The sequence below is a fragment of the Anabrus simplex genome, chromosome 2 (genome assembly GCF_040414725.1).
Source record: "Anabrus simplex isolate iqAnaSimp1 chromosome 2, ASM4041472v1, whole genome shotgun sequence".
Taxonomy (NCBI): domain Eukaryota; kingdom Metazoa; phylum Arthropoda; class Insecta; order Orthoptera; family Tettigoniidae; genus Anabrus; species Anabrus simplex.
Window position 1 is genome coordinate 1,045,766,159 of NC_090266.1, and position 12,736 is coordinate 1,045,778,894.

The 12,736-nt window shown below is 44.2% G+C and overlaps 1 non-coding gene across 1 annotated transcript; it reads right to left on the reverse strand.

Annotated features, from left to right (window-relative positions):
* Positions 1–469: 469 nt before the first annotated feature.
* Positions 470–542, reverse strand: TRNAR-ACG (transfer RNA arginine (anticodon ACG)). The gene has a single exon. It is a non-coding gene; the product is annotated as a tRNA-Arg (tRNA).
* Between the last annotated feature and the right edge of the window lie 12,194 nt (positions 543–12,736).

Below are 12,736 nucleotides of genomic sequence, written 5' to 3' on the forward strand. Positions count from 1 at the left end.
TTCACACCAGGCAAATGCCGGGACTGTACCTTAATTAAGGCCACGGCCGCTTCCTTCCAATTCCTAGGCCTTTCCTGTCCCATCGTCGCCATAAGACATATCTGTGTCGGTGCGACGTAAAGCAAATAGCAATAATAATAAATAAGAAACACTAATAAACATACCAGTACCACGGTTAAGCATCATTTGGCGTGGTCACCCAATGGATGGGTGACCAGTACTCATACTCTTACAAATCACTAAAACTGCACACAAATTACCTATACTGGATAATAATTTAAACGATCGAACAATCAACCGACAGAGGAGCTCCGGCGAGCACCTGTATTGGTACGTCACATGCCATATATCTCTAAGAAATAGGTGGACCATAGGGAACCTAGGGCCTCGAGGGTGGCAGCTAATCACACTAACTACTACACCACAGATGCGGACATGGATATTATTAATCCTTGCAAAGTATCTACCTTGACCCTGCCAGGATTCGAACCTGGAATCTTCTGATCCGTAGTCAGACGCGTTATCCATTGCGCCACAGGGCCATGCTCTCCTGCCGGCGTTGTTTTATAACGTATACCACGTAGGCCGTCAAATTAAACAAATTAAACATTATTTTAAATTATTTTACAATAACTACTAATCCCTTTAACATATAACCTGGTAATATGTTGCATTAATTCTACCTGCTGTAACTCTCTTTTTTCTTTCTTTCATTCTTCCTTTCTTTAATTCTCTCTTTCTTTTTTTGTTCTTCTTTATCTACTTACCCTCCAGTGTCCGTTTTTCCCTCGGCTCAGCGAGGGATCCCACCTCTACCGCCTCAAGGGTAGTGTCCTGGAGCTTCAGATTCTGGGTCGGGGATATAACTGGAGAGGATGGTTAGTACCCTACAGGGTTAGTTTTTCCCTTGGACTCGTTGAGGGATCCCACGTCTACCGCCTCAAGGGCAGTGAAATGAAATGGCGTATGGCTTGTAGTGCCGGGAGTGTCCGAGGACATGTTCGGCTCGCCAGGTGCAGGTCTTTCGATTTGACACCCGTAGGTGACCTGCACGTCGTGATGAGGATGAAATGATGATGAAGACGACACATACACCCAGCTCCAGTGCCAGTGAAATTAACCAATGATGGTTAAAATTCCCGACCCTGCCGGGAATCGAACCCGGGACCCCTGTGACCAAAGGCCAGCACGCTAACCATTTAGCCATGGAGCCGGACTCAAGGGCAGTGTCCTGGAGCTTCAAGCTCTGGGAAGGGGATGCAACTGGGGAGGATGAAGAGTAATTCGCCCAGGTGGCCTCACCTGCTATGCTGAACAGGGGCCATGAGGGGGGATGGGAAGATTGGAAGGGATAGACAAGGAAGAGGGAAGGAAGCGGTCGTGGCCTTAAGCTAGGAACCATCCCGGCATTTGCCTGGAGGAGAAGTGGGAAACCTCGGAAAAGCACTTCCAGGATGGCTGAGGTGGGTATCGCTGCTGCTTGCTTATTGCTTGTTTTTTAAGGGGGCCTAACATCGAAGGTCATCGGCCCCTAGAGGTAGGTGGGTATCGAACCCACCTCTACTCAGTTGACCTCCCGACGCTGAGTGGATCCTGTTCCAGCCCTCGTACCACTTTTCAAATTTCGTGCAGAGCCGGGAATCGAGCTCGGGTCTCCGGGGATGGCAGCTAACCACACTAACCACTACACCACGAAGGCGGACATGGTTATTATCAATCTTTGCAAAGTACCTACGCCGACCCTGCCACGATTCAAACCTGGAATCTTCTGATCGGTAGTCAGACGCGCCACAGGCCCACGCTCTCTAGCCGTCAAATAAAACCTATTAAACATTACTTTTAATAAACTTACAATAACGAATATTCCCTTTGTACATATAATTTGATAATTTGATAAAGTATAGCATTATTTCTAACTGCTGTAACACTTTCTTTCTTTCTTTCTTTCTTTCTTTCTTTCTTTCTTTCTTTCTTTCTTTCTTTCTTTCTTTCTTTCTTTTCTCTTAATCTGTTTACCCTCCAGGGTTGGTCTGTTGTAATTACATTTATATTAAATAAATCACAGTTATTACAATTTATATGCGGGGGCCCGAATTTTTATTTGTCAGCTGGGCCCGTATCACATTCGTTACGCTCCTGCTTATAACTCGCGGTGACGTCCCACTGTACAAGAGGACTTTGCCCCCAATTAGGGACTTAGTGTAGCCTACAGGTATCGTGTACATAAGTTAGCCTGCAACTCCTCCTGTGTCCAGAAATTGATTCCAATTAGGAAAAATTCAAAACGTTACAAGTTAGAACATCAGTTCACTTACCGCTCTGCTCAACATCATGCTCCTTTATTGCTTTAAGACACTGATGGGAATTCGTGAACATTTTGCTGCAACAATCAATGTTTTGGGTGACTGACAATCTAAAAGTGGTTTGAATGCCTTAAGAAATGAAAAACTTCGTCTTCACAACACCTTGTTATTCACCCAATACGGCTCTTAGTTTGATTGGGCCTACTTGGCACTACTTCGCACTGACGCAGACAGTTCTTATGGTGACGATGGGATAGGAAAGGGTTAGGAGTTGGAAGGAAGCGGCCATGTCCTTCATTAAGGTACAGTCTCAGCATTTGTCTGTAGTGAAAATGGGAATCACGGGTAAATAATTTTCAAGGCTACCGACAATGGGTTTCGAACCCACAATCTCTCAAGCATTTAAAGATGGAGGCAATTTCTAGGGTAAGTTAGATAATGAGTTTAAAATGTCACGACAACTGGGGTAAATACCCATTTGTGGGAAGGGGAGAAAGAGAATGGAGCAGTTTACCAAAGGACGACTTCAAACCTGAGAAGACCTCCTCAGCCATCCTCGAAGTGGTTTTCCGTGGTTTCCCACTTCTCCTCCATGCAAATCCAGGTATGGTACCTAACTTAAGGCCACGGCCGTTTCCTTCTCCCTTCTTCGTCTATCCCTTCCAATTTTCCCTGTTCAGCATTGCAGGTGAGCATGCCTGGGCGAGGTACTGATCCTCCTCAGCAATTGTATCTCTCGACCCAATGTCTCACGCTCCAGGACACTGCCCTTAAGGTGTAGAGGTGGGACCTATCGCTGATTACGATGGGAAAACCAGCACTGGGCGGTAAACAGATTAAGAAAGAAAGAAAGAAAGAAAGAAAGAATGAATGACACATGCAAATAAGTACATATTTTCGTTCCTTCGTAATCTGCTTACCCCCCAGTATTGGCTATTCTCTCAGACCCAGCACGGGATCCCACCTCTACCACTTCAAGTGCAGTGACCTGGAGCTTCAGACACTGGGTCGGGGATATAACTGGTGAGGATGACCAGTACATCGAACAGGCCGCCTCACCTGCTATGCTGAACATGGGCCTTGCGAGGGGATGGGAAGATTGGAAGGGATAGACGAGGAAGAGGGAAGGAAGCTGACGTAGCCGTACGTTAGGTACCAGCCCGGCATTTGCCCGGAGGAGAAGTGGGAAACTACGGAAAACCTCTTCCAGGATGGCTGAGGTCGCAATCGAACCTACGTCTATTCAGTTGACCTCCCGAGGCTGAGTGGACCCCGTTCCAGCCCTCGTACCACTTTTCAAATTTCGTGGCAAAGTTGGGATTAACTCGGGCCCCACCGTCGATCCCTAACACTTCCGCCGCCGTCCCCACGCACCTGCTCACTCAAGATACCTCCACCCTCTTTCACTTACTTCTCTTAAAACTACTCTCTCCTGATATGTGACAATTATTGCCTCCCCTGCCTAACAGACAGGTCATAATTCATCAACACCACCCCAACCAAGCTACCCCGCCAAACAAACATAAGAGAAAATTCTAACTTCCTATCCCCACGTAACGCCTTCAAAAGCACTGGAATTAGGGTACATAACACGCGGAGTGCCACAAGCTGCAATGCATATGATGCTGATATTTTCATAATTCTACCACCCGGAGATACTTAATCACTCATTCAAGAATTAAGCTCGACCACATTATACGATGCTGCGTTGCAGATTTCCGAACGCAACTTACGCTAGGTAAACCCTGAATGGATTACCATACAGGGTAAACCACATCGTATTATTAAAATGCTGTGCTGTTCATTATCATTGAATGACGCTAATTTAACTGGACGCACATAACCAACATAAAAACACACTGTGATAGTACATATATCACACCCCCGAATTATATGTACAAGTTAGAGATATTATTGTCAGTATTCGATTTATTATTATAATTATCATTATTATTATCAGTATTTCATTTGTATATTTTGCCATTTATATTGGTAAGCTGGAAGATATCTGTTGTATGTCCGGCGCTCTCTTCTCGCTCCTCCAGCCAGCTGCACGCGCGCCTGTGTATCATTCTGCTAGCTTCGACGCGCAGCCCTCAGTGCGCGTGCCTGACCATCGAGTGTACTATAAATAGGAGCTCCCTGCCTGCTCAATTGCCCACTCGCCCCGGTGTCCAGCTCCAGAATACACCCTACGTCGAGCACGGAGGCTACTCCTCTTGAAAATGTGCTTCGACCAGGTGGACTGAATTTCTGGCAGTACGAGGTTTCACCTCTGGTCACCGCTCCCTTACCTGTTTCCGCTGCCTATGTTCCGTAATTTTTTTACAAGCCATTTTCATTCCCTAATTTACGCAAGCTCCCTTAGTTTCGCTAGGTGGAATTTCTTCAATCAATTGAACTTGCTTCTTAGGAATTCAGGCACTTCAACAAACAAGGACTCTCAAAGACATTGATGTTAGTGTGCCAGATAGTTCTCGACTATCAACGTGTCAATTCACAAAGACTATCTTTTCAAGATAGAAGTGTATATAAAGACTGTAAACCTGTACATATTGTATAAAGTCAGACTTTTCTCAAGATTCAATATTCCTTTTTGCTTCAAAATAAATTTCAGTTATTTGTGTAAATATCATAAAGTGAAGCAATAAAAGTTGTGTTTTGTAAACTTCAACCTTGGTTACAACAATATCCACATATGTAGGTATGAGTAATTTGTTTGCACGAGTGGGAAAACATTGCTTTAATAACTCTGGTAATTTGGTTGAGTCATGTGGCTACCCCAGTGTTTGTTGTGATGTACTTGTGTCGGGATATTCCGTGAGTCATGTATATATCCCAGCCTGATGAGATGAGCTTGTTGTTGTATTAGGGAAGTTCGGTGACGCATCCGAGGCAAACCCCAGAGTTTGTTTATCTCTTGGGAGCAAGGTCTTGACAAGGGGTTCTCTCATGATTGGCTGGCAAGCACCAATCCAGACGTATCATCTGAGAGGAGGGGGATGTTGATGTCTATAAAGGTTGATCATACGGCGGCAACCAAGGTGATTGAAAAGGAACGAGAAGGAAAATAACTACAACCAGTGACACTGTATAAGAGAACTACAACTGACGCACTGTACGGGAAGGAAGTGGTGCTGATACACGGTACTGGAGTGACACGGCTGCAATGGACTGGAGTTAAAACGTTCGTGGAGCGTAGTCTTGTTATGTTCGTGGAATGTGGCTGATTGTGGAGAGTGCTTGCGCATTAAGTATTGTAGCATTTGTGGCGGCCTAGCATTATATGTTGGTGAAAGCTATCTCAGACTTTCCATAATTTATGTTGAGGATCGACAGACGTGTGTATATATCTTTACAAGTGTTAAAATGTGTGAACACAGTATTACAAGGTACAGTATCTGTGTGATGTGATAACTGCCGATTATGAGAATCGGTAAGTCGAATTGATATAGAGACAGTGAAGGGTATTTATCTTCGTACATGTACATTGTTCATCGGACTACCTACAAATGGTAGTTAGTTCTCGCTTTCGTTTTGCCACTGTTTTCATTGTTATTGTTGTTGTAAATATGGAGTCTTCCAGCAATATTTTATGTGTGTATTATATGTATAATGTTGGATGTTGATGAGGTGCTCATGCACGGGATTTGTTCAGAATATAGTTAGCTATTTTAGAATCAGTGTTATTGATGAACCTAGGAGCAGTTCCTACCTAATTAGTCGTTTTCAGGAGGTTAGGTAAGGCCTGCAGCAGATGTACCAGTACGCAGCATTATGTACACGCCCCGGGATATAAAGTTTATCATGCTCTTATCTAAATTCGAGGGATCCATTCTGGTGAACTCTGGCGCCCATACTACGGACATTTCGGTTAATTATGCTTATTAATTTTATTAAGTTTTTGAGCAATTTTATTTATATATTTTTATTCATGATTTATTTATCAGTAATCATCAAAAAGTTACAACACTATACTTAACTCACACACTTAGAAATACTAATAAACATACCAGTACCACTGTTAAGCATCATTTGGCGTGGTGTAGTTGTTAGTGTGATTAGCTGCCACCCCCGGAGCCCCGGTTTCGATTCCCGGCTCTGCCACGAAATTTGAAAAGTGGCAAGAGTGCTGGAACGGGGTCCACTCAGCCTCGGGAGGTCAAATGAGTAGAGGTGTGTTCAATTCCCACCTTAGCCATCCTGGAAGTGGTTTTCCGTGGTTTCCCACTTCTCTTCCAGGCAAATGCCGGGATGGTACCTAACTTAAGGCCACGCCCGCTTCCTTCCCTCTTCCTTGCCTATCCCTTCCAATCTTCCCTTTCCCCACAAAGCCCCTGTTCAGCATAGCAGGTGAGGCCACCTGGGCGAGGTACTGGTCATTCTCCCCAGTTTTATCCCCTACCCAATGTCTCACGCTCCAGGACACTGTCCTTGAGGCGGTAGAGGTGGGATCTCTCGCAGAGTCCGAGGGGAAAAACCGACCTTGGAGGGTAAACAGATTACGATACGATACATAATTATAACTTGATAATATATTGCATTAGTTCTACCTGCTGTAACTCTTTTCTTCCTTCCTTCCTTCCTTCCTTCCTTTCTTAATCTGTTTACTCTCCAAGGTTGGTTTGCTGTAATTACATTTATATTAAATAATTCACAGGTTTTTACAATTTATATGAGGTGGCCCGAATTTTTATTTTGGCAGGCGGGCCCGTATCACATTCGTTACGCTCCTGCTTATAACTCACGGTGACGTCCCAATGTACAAGAGGACTTTGCCCCCAATTGGGAACCAAGAGTTGCCTACAGGTATCGTGTAGATAAGTTAACCTGGAACTTCTCCTTTTTTCCGGAGATTGATTCAAACTAGGAAAAGTATAAAACGTTACAAGTTAGAACATGAATTCACTTGCCGCTCTTCTCAATGTCATGCTCATGTATTGCTTTAAGACACTGATGGGGTCCGCCTCTGTGGTGTAGTGGTTAATGTGATTAGCTGCCACCCCCGGAGGCACGGATTCGATTCCCGGCTCTGCCACGAAATTTGAAAAGTGGTACGAGGGGGGGAACGGGGTCAACTCAGCCTCGGGAGGTCAACTGAGTAGAGGTGGGTTCGATTTTCACCTCAGCCATCCTGGAAGTGTTTTCCGTGGTTTCACACTTCTCCTCCAGGCAAATGCCGGAATGGTACCTATCTTGGCCACGGCCGCTTCCTTCCACTTCCTAGACCTTTCCTATCCCATCGTCGCCATAATACTTATCTGAGTCGGTGCGACGTAAAGCAAATAGCAAAGGGAAAAAAGCTTCCTTCCATCTTCTTTGTCTATCCCTTCCAATCTTACCCTGTTCAGCATAGCAGGTGACCCCTCCTGGGCGAGTTACTGGTCCTCCTCCTCAGTTGTATCCCCCGACCCAATGTCTCACGCTCCAGGACACTGCCCTTGGGGCGGTATAGGTGGGATCCTTCGCTGAGTCGGACGGTAAAACCAAACCTGGAGGGTAAGCAGATTAATAAAGGAAGAAAATATTTACTTATTTGCATGTGTCATTATTTTCTTTCTTTCTTTCTTAATCTTAGCTTTTCCCTCGGACTCAGCGAGGGATCCCACCTCTACCGCCTCAAGGGCAGTGTTCTGGAGCTTCAGACTCTGGGTCTAGGATACAACTGGAGAGGATGACCATTACCTAACCCAGGCGGCGTCACCTGCTATGCTGAACAGGGTCTTGCGGGGGGGTTGGGAAGATTGGAAGGGATAGCCAAAGATGAGGAAAGGAAACGGCCGTGGCCTTAAGTTAGGCACCATCCGGACATTTTTTCTGGAGAAGAAATGGGAAACCATGGAAAACCACTTCCAGGATGGCTGAGGTGGTAATCGAACCCATCTCTACCCAGTTGTCCTCCAGAGGCTGAATGGACCCCGTTCCAGCCCTCGTACCACTTCTCAAATTTCGTGGCTGAGCCGGGAATCGAAGCCGGGCCTCCGGGGGTGGTAGCTACTCACACTAACCACTACACTACAGAGGCGGACTAGAGAGATTCACAAAGTGAAAATTGTACTACAACGAGCACTAAATATCGTTCTTATTGGCGCAATTGACCGGCTGCGTAGTGTTGTTGGTTAGACGCTCGTCTTATATGCTCAGTGGAGTGGGATCGAATCTCTATTCAGTCAGTTAGCATTTAATGGGCGTACTTAAATGGGAGCCGGGCTGAGTGGCTCGGACTGTAGATCGCTTGCTTTCTGAACCCAAGTTAGTGGTTTCTATACTAGCTCAGTCCGGCTGTATTTGATGGTCCTCAAATACGACTGCTTCGTGTCGGCAGATTTATCAGCACCTATGGGACAAATTTCCTGCACCTCGGCGTCTACGGTAACTATAAAATTGTTAGTAGAAGTCAAAACCAATAATAATAATAATAATAATAATAATAATAATAATAATAATAATAATAATAATAATAATAATGTCCGCCTCTGTGGTGTAGTGGTTAGTGTGATTAGCTGCCACCCCCGGTGGCCCGGGTTCGATTCCCGGCTCTGCCACGAAATTTGATAAGTGGTACGAGGGCTGGAACGAGGTCCACTCAGCCTCGGGAGGTGAACTGAGTAGAGGTGGGTTCGATTCCCACCTCAGCCATCCTGGAATTGGTTTTCCGTGGTTTCCCACTTCTCCTCCAGGCAAATGCCGGGATGGTACCTAACTTAAGACCGCGGCCACTTCCTGCCCTCTTCCTTGTCTATCCCTTCCAATCTTCCCGCCCCCCGACAAGGCCCCTGTTCAGCATAGTAGGTGAGGCCGCCCCGACCCCAAGTCTCATACTCCAGGACACTGCCTTTGAGGCAGTAGAGGTGGGATCCCTCGCTGAGTCCGAGGGAAAAACCAACCTTGGAGGGTAAGCAGATTAAGAAAGTAAGAAGAAAGAATAATTATGCCCAGTTTTATCTCTGGTGAGATACAGTATGCAGGCTATACTATGTCTTCTGTTATGGGCTATGTCAAGCTTGTTACTTTAATTGACTTATCTCATTCTCATCTTGGGCTTTGATGATATGAAAGTGACTGAGGTATGAGCAATGCTAGTAATGTCATTCCTTACGCAGAGAATGCCTGTGATGTACAGTGTGAGACTGTTGCTCATAGGGTCGGTTGGTGTATGCATTTCACTGAGCTTGGTAGATTGATACGTAACAGCACCTAATACGCCTCTTCACTGACACTTGGGCTACATATGACAATCGATGATAGATTTGTTATGCTTCCAATCAGCCTTGGGCTGAAGTCTCAGCATATACCGTGTGGTCCACCAGCCTCATGCGCTCTAGTTTTAGGCATCCCTTCACATTTACTACAATTCTGAAAGACATCGGTCCCTCTCCCTAAACCGGGGTAATATAACGAGATGTGTGTTTACGGGCTAGAAGACAGCAGGAATCGTGAGCGCCACTATTAATTAATTATAGGTACCACGAATGAACCTGTAAAACAAGTACAGACACGCAGAACACGTACTTTAAAACAGGAGGTGGACGCACAGACCGCAAGCTCGGTACTGTGCAGTAGTACCACTGATCTCTATACCTGGATGGCTGGTAGCTTGGGTAGCAGTAAGCCGAATAGAAGATGACTGGCGTAGTAAGATGGCAGCGAGCGCACGAGGAGCGCGCTTGCTTTGTTTATGCTTAGTTCAGTAACGCCAGGCCTCTTGATTGTAGTTCCACGAGTGTTCTGTGCTGTGTTACTGCAAAGTAAATAGTAGTGTATTTTCCGAATTTAGGTTCGTTGCCTTGTAGTATACTTGTGGATTACAAGATTCAATTTAAATATGTATGTGTTTATCTGAAATATGAACGAAGAAACATTCTACGGGTTATTAACATACCGCAGTGTTCAGCTTATGGATGTACAAACAGAACCGATCAGCAGAAGGAGAGATCATTTCATCGGGGTGTTTTATACTGTACATAAGAATCTTCCTAGGGTAGTGTTTTGTGTTTTAGGTTTATTGTATCATATTTCGCATATTCCGGGAGCAAAATGGCAATTAATTTTTGTAGGTTTCCTTTCTCGAGACCCGAACATCTAAGATCATCGATTAGGAGTATCAGGCGGGAGAATTGGGAGCCTTCTAAAACAGCTGTTCTGTGCTCGGATCACTTAGAGGAAGACTGTTTTGATAGAAATGGACAAACTGTACACCTTAGAAGTGATGTACAGCTAACTGTTTTCAATTTTACTGAACAGTAACTGCTAGTAAAGATTTACTTATATTTCTTTTATTTCTCATAATTAAACTGACGGTTTCGATGAAATAATTGACGTGACCTTATAACAATCTTAGAAAATGAAGTCTGGAGGAATTCTAGACCTTATTTACATCAGTAATAATTATGGGTTTCAGACACTGGAGTGGTGGGAGAAGGGAAAGTGTGGTGGGTGTTTGGGGCTATCCCATTATACTATTCGTGGTATTTGGGACTCTTTTAACTGGTGTTACATATTTCTGATGATGACTATCAATATCGCTTTGCTAGCTGAATTTAATTAAAGAGGTCTGTAATAATAAATTAAGCTGCAGGTAATGTGATATATTGACAGGTTTTGAATATTTGCTTGTTTTATAAATGTGTACATTTGCTTCAATGATATTTTAATTTGATAATATGCGCGTTATTTCATGGAAACAGGAAACAGAAATTCATTATCAAGCACCGATTACGATATGTCGAATCTAAGCCTGTATAGTGAGCTACGTTTATAGGTACATCATTTTAAGAATGCATAATTTCGTGGCATACATGTATACAATTTACAGCAATGTTTCCAGAAACTGGTTTTCACTCGTATTGTGTTACCGATCGCTAATTGCATGTATTCAGCACCTAAGTTAATATTTGTCGGCCGTTATTATACACTCATGTTTATTGCTATCCCGGAGATTTACTGACCTCGGAATGACGTGTCAGTGATCCCAATGTCCTTATGGTTTGAGTGAACATGTCTCTATATTTTTAATTATTCCAATGCGCCATTAATTGCGACTTGAAATTGACCTTATTATCATTGCTTCCCCATAAGGAGAGCTCAAGGTTGGGTACGCCAACATGGCGAACCGCGCGCTCAACTTGGCGTACTTTCTCCTGCAGCGGAGACCTGCCATCAGCGATCCATGTATAGAGATCAGTGAGTAGTACGTACCTATTCTATTCGTACGGGCTGTTTGCTTTAGTACTTCAACGTACTGCCAGAAAATAATAAACCGAAAAGGATTTTATTCACTGAACAAATATTCAACAAAGCCTTCATAAAACATATATCTACTGTATCTGTTTGCAATCATGTTACTAAAACATACAGCTTCTAATCAAGAAAAGCGCGCTCATAAGCTTGTATCTTTCCTATTCGTACAAGCAAATTGAACACTTGAAATAAACAAAAAATACAGGGTTCCTGGAACATGTTAGTATCTAGTGGAATGTCGCCGAGCATTTGTAACTGCCTGACATCGTCGCCGCATACGATACACTAATTTATTGCACATGACCGGGCTGATTGTCTGTCACTCCTGAAGAATCACACTTTTAAGTTCCTCCTTCGTACGCACACGTTGCCTACGGAGATTCCTCTTCAACATAGCTCAAAGACGTTCCAAGGGATTTAAATCCGGAGACTGGGGAGGTGTTCTAAGCTGCTTAGGAATGTTCCAGATCAACCATGTCTTATTAATATCAGCAGTGTGTTTTGGGTCATTATCGTGTTGGAACATATAAACAGGTGGCATCCCCATTTTTTCGGCACTCTGCTTCACGTTTTCCTTCAGGATTGCATTATGGCCCTCCTTGTTCATTATTCCGTCAATGAATAGTATGTTACGCACACCTCTGGCCGACATACAGCCCCAAAGCATTACAGACCCACCACCGTATTTTACAGTTGGGAGTGTATTCGCCACATCATTGTCCGTACCAATTTTTCTCCATATTCTGTGGATGCCATCCGACGCAGATAGGTTTGTTGTTGTCTCATCAGACCAGATAACATCATTCCAGAATTCGTTCTTCTTTTTTATATGCTCCTTAGCGAATGTCAGTCTAAGCCTTCTGCTTTTTCTACTTACACATGGCCTTTTCCAAGGGATTCTTCCATAGTACCCATGCCGATACAGGATCCGACGGATGGTGGAGTTGCTGATCTTTCCAGTTCGTTCCTCCGTGAGTTGCCTGAATAATGGTGCACTTAATTTGGAATCTGACTTTATCAGCTGAACAATAAACCGTTCTTCCCTTTCAGTTTCTTTCTCCTGGGTTTCCTTGGCGTGTTCTTAACAGTGCCTTTGTATTTAAATTTACCAACCACATATGCACCGTAGAATGTGTTCTATTGACCAGCTGTCCAATCTTTCGCAATGAAAATCATTTAAGTGTCAGTTTAAA